At 39.4% G+C, this 14,015-nt stretch overlaps 1 protein-coding gene across 1 annotated transcript in view; it reads left to right on the forward strand.

Annotated features, from left to right (window-relative positions):
* Window positions 1-7,175: 7,175 nt before the first annotated feature.
* LOC124789758 (prohormone-1-like) overlaps window positions 7,176-14,015 on the forward strand; it is a 310,220-nt gene continuing 303,380 nt past the window's right edge. Inside the window, exon 1 of the mRNA XM_047257211.1 lies at window positions 7,176-7,238. The gene's annotated coding sequence lies outside the window, so the exon portion shown is untranslated. The remainder of the gene's footprint in view (window positions 7,239-14,015) is intronic.

A 14,015-nucleotide genomic window follows, 5' to 3' on the forward strand; every position in this document is an offset into this window, starting at 1 on the left:
AAGACTACAAAGGTCATTCAATAATTAAAGAGACAAATTGGTCTGGGGAAAAAAACTGTTAATAGGGGAAGTTTGGTACTTTTATGGCTTAAGTTGGCGTCACTGGTATAAGCCCTGATCAGCTGATGTATCAACATTGTTTGGCTTATAGCCTCAAAAATACATTTCAAGATGGCGAGTCCACTTGAAACGTCCACATTAGTTGAAAAACGTTCTGTTATTCGTTTTTTACTTGACGAAGGCGAGAAACCAGTGAATATATACTGTAGAACGTCTAAAGTTTATTGTGACAAAGTAAAACACCTACAGTTGTCCTTATGATTTTTTTTTTTTTTTTTTTTTGCAACTTGTTTCAACGCTTCATTGCGACATCTTTAGGCCTGTATGCATAAAAAGAAGTAACGATAGCACTATCAAGTTATCAATCAAGTTACATAGAAACAGATTAAAAACAGAGTGAGATAAAATGGCAAGACTCTACAAGTAAATTTACACCGAACATTTGACAGAATAAACAGATACATACATTGTCACATCTCTAAAATATACCATAAAGAATTTCCACTCAATACGTTGTACAATTATACAATCTATAAAAAAGTTCTTTAAATAACTATTCACGATTTTTATTGGACAGTCGGACATACATTATCTGCACAACCCTGCAATAACCTACTGTAAGACAAAATAACTGTAGAAGGTGATAAATGGAAGAAAACAATACCTACCTCACAAAGAAGTAAAGAGAAGGAACATGACCTATGTGTCTTGTGAAAGTATAAAATGCTTAGTTGTACACAGATGAGGGTCATACACTACGTCATATCTATAAAATGAATGTCCAAGACATGTTATAAAACCGAATGTTAAGACCCACCGCAGATCATAACATATGTATAACGTATGAAAGACGCCCACAAGGAAACTGTTCATGATGAAAACATTCATGTGCGAAAGCATCTATATATCATGTGCTACCATGAAACAATCACACAGAGGGATACTAAGTAGCCCACAAGGATGCGGTGTATCATAAAGGATGACTCAACAATATACAGGGTGGTCCATTGATAGTGACCAGGCCAAATATCTCACGAAATAAGCATCAAACGAAAAAACTACAAAGAACGAAACTTGTCTAGCTTGAAGGGGGAAACCAGATGGCGCTATGGTTGGCCCAAAATGGTTCAAATGGCTCTGAGCACTATGCGACTTAACTTCTGAGGTCGTCAGTCGCCTAGACCTTAGAACTACTTAGACGTAACTAACCTAAGGACATCACACACATCCATGCCCGAGGCAGGATTCGAACCTGCGACCGTAGCGGTCGCACGGCTCCAGACTGTAGCGCCTAGAACCGCACGGCCACTCCGCCCGGTATGGTTGGCCCGCCAGATGGCGCTGCCATAGGTCAAACGGATATCAACTGCGTTTTTTTTTTTTTTAAAAAATAGGAACCCTCATTTTTATTACATATTCGTGTAGTACGTTTAGAAATATTAATTTTTTAGTTGGACCACTTTTTTCGCTTAGTGATAGATGGCGCTGTAATAGTCACAAACGTGTAAGTACATGGTATCAAGTAGGATTCCGCCAGTGCGGACGGTATTTGCTTCGTGATACATTACCCGGTTAAAATGGACCGTTTACCTTTTGCGGAAAAGGTCGATATCGTGTTGGTGTATGGCTATTGTGATCAAAATGCCCAACGGGCGTGTGCTATGTATTCTGCTCGGTATCCTGGACGACATCATCCAAGTGTCCGGACCGTTCGCCAGATAGTTACGTTATTTAAGGAAACAGAAAGTGTACAGCAACATGTGAAACGTCAACCACAACTTGCAACAAATGATGATGCCCAAGCAGGTGTTTTAGCTGCAGTCGCAGCTAATCCGCACATCAGTAGCAGACAAATTGCGCGAGTATCGGGAATCTCAAAAAAGTCGGTGTTGAAATGCTGCATCAACATCGATTGCACCCGTACCATATTTCTATGCACCAGGAATTGCATGGCGACGACTTTGAACGTCGTATACAGTTCTGCCACTGGGCACAAGAGAAATTACGGGACGATAACAGATTTTTCGCGTGCATTCTATTTAGCAACGAAGCGTTATTCACCAACAGCGGTAGCGTAGACCGGCATAATATGCTCTATTGGGCAACGGAAAATCAACGATGGCTGCGACAAGTGGAGCATCAACGACCCTGGTGGGTTAATGTATGGTGCGTAATTATGGGAGGAAGAATAATTGGCCCCCATTTTATCGATTCCTACGTAATGTTCTACCGATTTTACTACAAGATGTTTCACTGCATGACAGAATGGCGATGTACTTCCAACATGCTGGATGTCCGGCATATAGCTCCGTTGTGGTTGAAGGGGTATTGAATAGCATATTTCATTACAGGTGGATTGGTCGTCGAAGCACCATATCATGGCCCGCACATTCACCGGATCTGACGTCCCGGGATTTCTTTCTGTGGGAAAAGTTGAAGGATGTTTGCTATCGTGATCCACCGACAACGCCTAACAACATGCGTCAGCGCATTGTCAATGCATGTGCGAACATAACGGAAGGCGAACTACTCGCTGTTGAGAGGAATGTCGTTACACGTATTGCCAAATGCATTGAGGTTGACGGACAAAATTTTAAGCATTTATTGCATTAATGTGGTATTTACAGGTAATCACGCTGTAACAGCATGCGTTCTCAGAAATGAGAAGTTCACAAAGATACGTGTATCACATTGGAACAACCGAAATAAAATATTCAAACGTACCTACGTTCTGTATTTTAATTTAAAAAACCTACCTATTGCCAACTGTTCTTCTAAAATTGTGAGCCACAAGTTTGTGACTATTACAGCGACATCTATCACAAAGCGAAAAAAGTGGTCCAACTAAAACATTCATATTTCTTTACGTTCTACACGAATATGTAATAAAAAATGGAGGTTCCTATTTAAAAAAACGCAGTTGATATCCGTTTGACCTATGGCAGCGCCATCTATCGGGCCAACCATAGCGCCATCTGGTTTCCCCCTTCAAGCTAGACAAGTTTCGTTCTTTGTAGTTTTTTCGTTTGACGCTTATTTCGTGAGATATTTGGCCCGGTCACCATCAATGGACCACCCTGTATATACGTGAAAAACAAGAGAAGCTTACTGAGTAGCACACCGCTCAAAAAGTACTCATGTGTGTTAAACATAAGTGATCACGAAGAAATAATTGAGATCTGAAATAATTTATAGTTATGAATAAATGCATTGCAACCAGTACACACTTAGGCCCTTCGATGGCATTGAAACCAAAAGCCATTACATGCAAGCAATTAAATTTTTAGACGAAAATACCAGTCATACAAATCGTGTCAAAGTCAAGCCACATTATTAATTGACCAGTGAGGAGGCCACACACCATGTTCGTAATTAAACCTGAAGTAATTATAATTTTTCTGTGAGACGCAAACTGTGACCGTGTGACAGCAACGACTAAGTTAGTAATAAGTACACTATTACAACAAAAAAACACTAGCAATGCCATGGGTCGTATGTAGTGGAACTTAAGTTGAGGTAATTTAATGCAAATCCACGCGAAGTTGAAGACAGGTACATAATCACTAAATGTGTCACATTTGACTAAAGTAATTGCATGTTAAAGAAAGCACCGTTTAAAGATATCTAGATACAATTCTAGGGATAACATACACAGTTCTACCACCAAACACCTAGCTAGAGGCTAATGGCTGCAACTTTCACGTCAGTTTCCTGACCAGCAACCCATTCGGAAAGTACTCATGTGTATGAAACCCAAGAAATCCATAGCAGACCAGTGAGAGCTAATGGATAAAACTTGAACATAAGAACTTACATCAGAAACATGATTGCCTTTCAGAACAGGTTTATTTAGATCACCTACAACTTTGTAAGACGTTAAATCGTCAGCAACTTGATAGGATAATGCGTTACATCAGTAATGTGGTAGATACTAAGTGCGAATTATTGTTAGAAATCACGGAAAGAAGATCTGTAAATTAAAACGTAAGCAACATATGCTTATAGGACAGAGCATACGTATAGCTGTCATGAAATCTATGACAGCGTAGTTAACAGGACTGACATCGTTTTCAGTAATGATGAATTAAGATTACTATAGAATGGTAATAAATACGCTGTGAATAGAGAGTTGCGGAATAAAGACGTTAAATAAATGTTGTCAGTGATGAAAAGTACTCTCAATTTTTGTAAGGTTCGTAAGGGGCAGCATGACTTTATTACCAGGAGACCTGCTGAGTCAATTAACGGACGGCTGCATTTTAAGAAATATTATATGACAGTGAATCCCAACCATGAGAAGTTAAAGTTAATTTGTAGTATTAATTCTACACTGAGAGAGAACCAAGCATTAATTGTTAAAGCTAAGGAGGGGAATGCCTTGGCAATATTAAGTTTCGCTGAAAATAGTGATAAGGTTAAAGAGTTTTTTGAAGACGATAGGGTTTCACAACTTGACCATTACCCCACTAAGAAGTTTGTTAAACAAGTCCAAAATCCTAGTAGAAAGACTTCTTTCTTATTTGATGAGAAAACCTGTAGGTCTCTCGAACTAGTGAATGTACATGCGCCCTGTCTACAGGTACAACCAAAGATTCATAAACTGAATGCCCCAATGAGGACCATCGTTAGTCATATAGGCAGTCCTGCTTATAGACTTCGCAGTAAGTTAAATGAGGTTTTGGTCACTAACTACGTGTTTGAGCGACAATTCTCAGTTAACAATACAAATGAGCTGGTTGAGAAAGTTAAGAATGTTCTGATTCGTGATAAATAAATATGGATGTCACTAGACATAAGTTTGTACACAAATGTTCCTATAAATGAAGTCATTTCTCTTGTAAGACCGAATTTTATCAAGTACAGACGTAGGGCCATAGGTGAAATTGATGGTTTTTAAAACTATTAGAGCTAGTTCTGTCGTGTAATTACTTCTCATTTAGAGGAGAATTTTTCAAGCAGCATGATGGATTAGCAATGGGATGTTGTTTGCCAGGTACACTAGCAAATATTTTTGTCGATCATTAGGAAGAAAAGATTTTTATACACCAGCAGGAGTAAAGTGGTTTAATCATGTACTATTATCGATATGTTGATGATATACTGTTATTATTTATTGAAGAGAATGAGGGGTGAAAGAGAATTTTTTAGGCTTTCAACACTCTACATCCTAGTATACAGTTTACATATGAAAGTAAAGTAAACAAGAAAATTAATTTCCTGCATATTAAGTTGATGAATAATAATGAAAGCCACAAATTTTCAATTTATAGGAAGCCAGCAGCTACAGATGTGATTATCCCATTTCATTCTGCTCATTATGACAAGAATGAAATTTCTTTCTTTTACAGTTCAGTCAGCAGACTTATAAAGACTCCGTTAGAAGTTGATGAAAGAGAACGGGAAAAACGTGTTTTAAAAGTTATGACAGTCAGCAATGGGTTTCAGCCAGAATTAATAGATCAAATATATTCAAAGATCGTCAAGAAGAGTTGTGATTTAATACACGAGGTTTCCTTAGAGCGATATAGAAAGAGACAAAAAATTTTTGCCTGTATGGGTTACATTCGCCCTCTGTCAAAAGATGTGGCACATACCTTTCGTAAAGTTAATTTAATGTAGGATTAAAAAATAACAACACGTTGTCGAAGTTGCTGACACATTGAGCGGAACAGTTCTGTCCGTTAACAAAATATGGCGTGTACAAGATAACCTGTGCTAATTGTGAGTCCATATGCATAGCCCAAGTGGTAGAACTTGTAGAAAAATATATAGGGAACATACTGCACGGCATACAATTAAACTTTCGATATTCAAAGAACATTTAAAGACAACGAAACATACGGTCATAGGTATAGACGAGAATCTAAACATCGAAACATCTAAACATAACAGAGTGAGATTCAGTAATTTCTAACAGATGACTGCACATGGGTCAAAAAATGAAATGATCGTATGGCATTGTTGGCCGGGAGGCCCCATCCGTGGAAGTCTTATTTCAGTCGGCGCCACATTGCGCGACTTGCGTGCCGGAGATGAGAAATAAATGAGGACAACATAACACCCACTCCACGAGCGGAAAAAAATCTCCTACCTGGCCCCGCTACATGGAAGGCAAGCACGTTACCACGCTGCTAAGCAAGCGGCCATGAGTAAAAAGCGTTTTGGAGGTAGCCTTCCGTAGGACTGGTGGTTTGCAAATAGCGAGTGAGAGAATATGAACCTGTTCCGTGGGTTTTTTGAAAAAATTGCGGGTTGCATAAAACTCATAGGTTGGGGCAGCTGTATCACCCTGCATTATTGTCTCACTTTGGGTCGTAGCAGTGCTCTGCAAGCTCTTCACAATAATATGCAAATCAGTGCCCTAGATAAACACATTGTGAACGCTACACCAATTTAAACTTCACACAAATCTGATTACAACAATAACGCACATGCACCTACACTGGTACGAAGACGGCACATGCAAGACAAATGCTGCGCAACAAACGCAGACGTGATCTATCCGTTATTGGCTCAGCCTTTTTTTACGCATTATTCCACCCTTAGTTATCAACGATTTGAAAGTGACGGTATTTTCTCACACAAGAAAGTTCGACGAAACTATTAGACGTTTTGACGTCAAAATGTGCAGTACTTGACTGACAAAATGAAATGGCTCTGAGCACTATGGGACTTAACTTAAAGATGATACGGTGTCTCGACAGCACTGCACCGGAGACGGGTGGCGGTATGTAATTTGTAACCCCGACGGGCTCGTGGAAACGACAGTATTTCGGACTTCTTTTAAGGTGCTAAGTAGGCCAATTACACCCATCAAAGACTGGGGAGAGGGAGGGAACACGTCGCAGGACTGTAGCGCCAGCCGGCTAGCAATCTGCACTCGGATATCAAAGCGGGAAGCGCAGTTCCCGTTCCACAGGATACCTTCTCGCCGGCGGCGGCGCGAGCGCAACAGATGGACAGTTAAAAATCGCCGGCAGCCAATTACACGGGGGCGTCGGGACTGCGCGCGGCGGTGGCGGCGGCGGCTGGGGGCGGCGCCGCCCCTGGTGGGGGCGTCACGTGGCCGGCGGCGGCCTTTATAAGCGGGCGGCGTGCGCGGCTGGCCCCCACACGACCGCCGGCCGCCCCCAGATACGCTTCTCAGCGCTCTCTACTCTCTCGCAGCCAAGGCACAGGTGAGTGGCGCCGCGCCGCGCCGCGCCGCCCTGCGCTGCACTTTGCCGCGCCGCGACTCGCTGCCAGCCAACAATAAATGCAGTCTGCCCCAACAATCGTTTCACCGTCCACCACATGCTGCCAGCCTAAGCTCTGGCAAATTATTAATAAAAGAAATTCGTTTCCTGTATGAGCCTGCGACCATTGTAAATACTTCGTGAATAAAACCCTCTACGACACTTAATACATTTCTTTATTTAGCTCGTCGTTTCGGCTACTACGTTGAGCAACGCAGAGCGTCATTGTCAATCAAAACCTGTAACTTGTTTTACAGACCCAGAGTTTTGACCTGACGATGGCGGTAGCCGAAATGTCGTAATAAATAAACAGATACATTAAGCGCTCCAGACAGTTTTATTCACAAACCTTTGCAATAGTACCCTAGACTGACTTCCGGTGGGGCATAACAACCTCCCAGCAGGCTATTTATTTGTCAGTCGGCACTGTTAGCTGGTTTTGAGGCTTTCTCATTCTCAAATTCGTGGTAGATGTGGATAAATCATTCACATAAGTTGTTGTATAAAACGAAAGTTACGTTTCAAGCTCAGAAATGTGTAGCGTGGTCGTCAGTGCAGCGTGTACATTGAGGACCATACTACCCATATATGTACACGACATGTGACATTTGTTTTATACAGCTCACTGTATCTATTATGAACTTGAGAATGAACAAAGCTAGAAAATGTGTAGCAGTGCTTAATAAAGCACCAGTTTAAAATAACAGCCTGGTGGAAACAAGGCAATTCCTCAAAAAATAGTATACCCGTTTTCCGATAATTTTCGAGTGACATACGTTTTCTTGGTACTGGAGTGTACAGAATACCCCAAGCAACGTACATACTCAGTTCTCTCGTACTGAAAATGTAAGTTCCACAGCTAAACTTTGTCGTTCTTGTTTCATTCATTTTAATTTGATTCTCTGAGCCCAGTTTTCGGAGTCGGAGCCCCTATTCCCAAGCGCTCATTTTTGTAATCAGTAAAGCTTTCAAATTCGAACCAAAGCTTCGCTGATTACAAAAACGAGCCCTTGAGATGTGGGCTCCGACTCTGAAAACTAGGTTCGGAGAATCGTGTTTAAATAAATGAGACAAGAATGACAAATTTTAGCTGTTGAACCAAATACATCATCTGCTACCTAGTCTCAAATAGAATAAATAATGGAGAATACCACGACAAACTTCCTTAACTGATTTGGAACTGACTCGACTGCAATATTTGTGAAACTTTTTATGTTACACACCCTACATTTGGAGCCGCAAGCTCCGTAACGACCTTTGTTACTCGTTACTGTACTATGAAACCGTTTTCAAATGTCCTAAAATACCTTTCAAGATTTAAAGTTTTCACAGTGATAGAGCGTAAAACTGTCTTTTGCCTTTGTGGTAGGAATCTTAGGTGTTTTATCATACCCAAAATTTTAGAATAACTTGTAATAAAAGGTCGCTACGTATTGAACCAGTTGTGGCATAACGTTGATCTTAAAAAGTATTATTGTCTCTGATAACCCATGTCCAAACAAAGAAACAGATGTTTCTCCTGTTCCACCATTTACTATAAAGACTCTACAACACCCAAAAAATTAGTTAAGTAAAATGGTGAGATCTTAGAGCACACAACAAAAAATTTAAACTATGGTATGAGGCAGTGACAGATGGTCTATTAAATATACCGCTTCTCTTACACCACATTGATAGTGGAGTGTTATTTGCTAAACAACAGTGAGTGAATATTGTTTCAGTATTTCTTACTATATTTAACAATGGATCTGTTCACTATATAATTTGCACGAAACATTACAGAGTTAAATCATAGTTATACGCTGTTTCAGTCTGTTATAGGGTTAAACTATACATTTTACCTGTAATCTAGGTTACATATTATTCAGTCAGTCTCGCATGTCATCATTTTTTAATTTATTTGTTGTGTACTGTAAGATCTCATTGTATTTAGAATTTCCGGTACCACTTAATTGCTTCATGGCTGTATCTCTTTGTTTCATGGTTTACCAAAAGATGTGAGAAAGATATATGAAATACTAACACCAGTAAAAGTGCTTGAAATCCGAAATGTAGACTGTGTAGCATAAATAGATATGAAATACACAAGAAAAGTGTTTACTTAAGATTTTCTAACTGACAGACAAGTCAAAAATTGTACTAGTATACCAAGAAGCCAAAATTGTATCCTACAATAGACATTAGAACTAAGTATTGTCCTAAAATACAATCCAGTCGCTTAACTTTGTTTATACATGTGAAAAATTTCGAATTCCGTTTGTTATAAAGATAAAATTGATCATCTTAATTCCAGTTTTGCACCAGTTCAGAACTTTGGTGCATTGCTAAGTAAAGAAAATTCAAACACAAAAAACTGAGAATTAAAACTACAACGATTGTAGAATCTGTATTTGGTTATACACCAAAATGTGATAGTGACACCTATCCGAAACAAAGAAAGCACTACAACTTGAAAACAGAATCTTGGCTCGTATATAATAAAGTTTTGCGTAACGTAGGCAGAGTGTATGTTATGAAGTAATAATGAGTTAATTTTTGCGATAGGGATTCACAGTCATGTAGAATTATTTAAAGGGCATCATATTCACCGCTGACTGTAGAAATTATTTATTTCACGATTGTAATTTGGCCCTTTGGAGCATTTTCAAGCAATAGTGCAGAAGATTTTGCTTCTACGCAAGTCGGATTTAAATATGTGCTGAAGCAAAATCTTTTGTAGAACTACCTGAAATGGGCCAAAGGCCGAAATTGCAATTGTGGAATAAATAATTTCTGCAGTCAGCGGCGATATGACGTCCTTTAAATATTGCAATGTTACAAAGAGAGCACACAGTCAACTTAGTTAAAATCGTGGAAAGATAGAATGTTACTGTCGTTGACTGTGGTATTATATCTAAAATTGTACAGCTAACCATAACATTCGTATCTATCGATGTTTGAAACTTATAATTTTTTCAATAAGTGGATGCTAATTTTCGGAATTCGCAATGCCTGCAAAGAAGCAAAATAATATAACATACTTTAAATTTCCCCTCAAACAGGTGAGAAGACGATAAAGCGTGGCGAAATACTGGCAGCACGATTTCCTTTCAATTCTATTGCCACGCAGATATCGTTGAACGGGGCTTAGATTGTTGTCTAGCCCCTCACATTCAGATCATGTACCACAATATCGGCAAAATATTTCTCTGCATACATTAAATATCTGTATATCATTCTCCTCCGCTTTTCGAGAGGTTTTGCATATGGATTCAAGACCTCTCGAAAACAGGAGTAGAATGATATAAAGATATTTAACGTATGCAGAGAAATGAAGTATCACTCCAATTTGGAAACTGAGACGTCTGTGTCCCGGTAAGTAAAAAGAAAGATAGAAACGGCAACACGAGGAAAAACATCGTGCAATGAATATGCAATTCTGTTGGAAGCTTTTAACACTCAGAATCATCTGCATTTTCATTTGCAAAGGCACTGCGCTGAGCAGCGAACTAATGTTGAGGTTTCGCCAGAAATGGCTATGGATGTACATGCTATTAGTCAGCATGCATAACACGTTTTGGAACTACGTACTAATACTGATAATGAATTAACACGTGAGTATGTGTGTGTGTGTGTGTGTGTGTGTGTGTGTGTGTGTGTGTGTGTGTGGCTGGGCAGAATACGAGTTTGGTTTCAAAACCAACTTTTTTTTCTAGGGGAATGGGAGAAAATGAGGAGGAATTTTCCTTCCCTACTCCTAGCTGCGTACGCCCTCATTTCTAATGCAGTAGAAACACGTAATTGTCAGCAGTCGGACACATTACTTCGATATATCGAACAATTAGTGACATACGAGGTGTGTCCATTGCTGTATTGGACACTTTACACTTCTTATATCACCATGATTCCGCCAGGACTATCCTCTGCACTGCACTGCCGTGGATACCGTTTTCAGAAGCGAGCTGGACCAAGCTGATTCGATACTGGCACAGGTAATCAAACTGCGTTCTTCCGCGTCAGTAGCCAGTCATACTGATAAGTTGGCAAACTGTCAGGCAAACATTTACTTCCCATGGTTGTTATTATACTTGAGGCGGTAATAGACTATTCTTGACCCTTTAAACACTTCTATTGTTGGTAATATGCAGCTGGTTTTAGAACTACATCTTCGCCGACGGACCACAGCTTCTACAGGTTCTGCCCCACGAAAGTTTCTTGTAGTTGCACAAATTATGAATTCTGTCGCTGGTATCAGCAATAACAAATTTGAGCATGTCCAAGCCTCATCTTTTCCTGACATGGAATTTGGTATCTCAAAGAATGTCGAATCATGTCCATAACTGTCCCAGATTGGCACCTAGTATCACTAAAATTCTACTACAAGAACCTACGGGTAGATGGTCTAAACACTTTTAGTTGTGAATTCTTTTTCTTAATTTTGGTTTCACTACAGTTACTTTAACATTCAGGTGGACTACAAACAATTAAGATCTTTATGTCAGGTAAAATCTTTGGCGTCGAGTCTAAGAAGCTAGATTTTTATTGATAAAGAATGAAGCAGTAATTGGCATACGAAACTATTTCAATGTTAACCTCATGACATTATTGACATTCATTACTGAAATTTTCAGTACCTTGCTAAATGTACATGTTAACTATCTGCAGTGAAACATTTATGTTTCTGCTAGTTTATAAGCCAAGATATTGGGCTGCGAAGATGCAGTTTTTCAGGTCGTACAGTTTACGTTAAACTACATATGAGTTTCGATACTTTATTCAGGCAAGCGAATCTAGTAATTATATGAAAATTTTATACCTGACATCGCCTGGTGTCCACCTGTTCCTTATCCAATATCTGCCTAACTGTTATGCACGCTGATTCTGTGATGACGTTACAAACAAAAGGAAAGATGATATCATTTTGAGGTAAGGGATCCTCGTCTGCTAACGACCGAGTCGAAAGTTATAAGTGAAAACTGCTCTGATAAATCTGACACATTTACCGGTACTGTTGCTGCTGGGATTTTAAGGCAGACAACTTTCAGAGGCGGCAGTGTGGACCTAAACAGGAAAAATATGTCTAGTAAACATGGGCTGTAAAATGCATACGAACTCTTGTTCACCTTCTCTGTAACACATAGCTTCTACAGAACAAGTGCCACTTTGTCTTAAGATACGCATTTTAGAGCCAATATTTTGTGGACTTTTTTCCTGTTTTGTCCATATCACCACCTCTGAAAGCTGCCTACCCTAGAACCCTACAATCTCAGCAACAACACTACTGGTACATGTATTGCACTGTCAGATGTATCAGAACGATATTCATTTACAACCTTCGAATCGGTCGTTTCCGCATCAGCATTCCTTACCTCAAACTGATACCGTTACCGTGACACCTGAAAATTTGTAATATCATCACGGAATCAACGAAATTTTTCGGAATGCAAGTGAACAACAAATGCAACGACACTGATCTTGCTACATCCAACGGTTAGAGTTCTTTTAATAGCTTCTGATTTACTGTTGATCTAACTTCGTAAAAGACAATATACTGAAAAATGTTGACCACATTCGTAATTCATTCTTCTAAAATTTGTTGCTTGTTTTCTTGTGATTCTCACTCAGATGTTTACGAGTGTTACTACGGTTGTTTTATATGCTTAGGGCCCACTGCCCGTTAAGACATACTTGATGATTTTTAGAATCTGACGACATGAATATTAAACAAATTGGCCAAAAAACCTGAGACAGCGAAACAAAGAAGCATACTAAAAACTTCCTTCATAATGCGTTTAATGTCCATCCATAACAAACAATATTGCTTAAATGCTTCCACGATCAGATAGATAAATACGAAGTGGTAACTTTTCTAACGAATTACTTACAGCTGCAGCACATTTGGGTTTGCAATATTATCCTCCAAAGGATCGGCGTAGTTTATAACTCTGAATCTTGATACGGTTATCTAGTAACAACAGCGCACCACAGATTTCATCTATTGACGCGCAGGAATAATATGAACAGAGAAAATTTCTGTTTAATAATAAAAGAATATGTTAACAGCTATTGGGGAATCCTGTTCCTTATCTGTCATCACAATATTAATAAAACGGTAATCACGACTAGACTCGTATTTATGAATGCTATAATATATATTAATTGTTAGGAAATATTTTCATTCAAATACTAATGGATTTCAGAATTACGATGCTGCTCTGTTTTAGTGATGTTCCTTCGTTCCCTTGTGACAGAAAATTTAGCAGCCATCCACAAGTGGCGTATGTGATCCCCAGACATCACTTTACACGTAACAGATACAACTGTTCCGTCAATTACCATGACTCATTTGTAACTATAGCAGAGTAGCAGTTCCAACACGCACAAAAGCAACGTGTGTGGTAACTGCGACGGTAAAGGAGATGACAGCGTAAATGTCATTCATCAAACGCCTGGAGAGATGAGAACTGTGTGCTGCGTCGAGGTTCGAACCTGCGAGTCTCGGTCCGCCTCAAAGTTTTAATCTTCCAGGAAGTGTCAGCGCACACTCTTCTGCAGAGCGAAAAATTCGTTCTGGTGTGCTATTTATGAATATGTAACGAGCAAGTACTGTTGTGCGACTCACCATAAGTTGCAAATCGCTTGTCTTTAATTGAAATAATGTTTTAAAAATATACATTCAACCTTACTGCGATTCTAGTAATGTTATACGGATCGGCGATGCGTTTCCTACTGTAGATGGCG

This window comes from Schistocerca piceifrons, chromosome 3 (genome assembly GCF_021461385.2).
Source record: "Schistocerca piceifrons isolate TAMUIC-IGC-003096 chromosome 3, iqSchPice1.1, whole genome shotgun sequence".
NCBI classification, from domain to species: Eukaryota; Metazoa; Arthropoda; class Insecta; order Orthoptera; family Acrididae; genus Schistocerca; species Schistocerca piceifrons.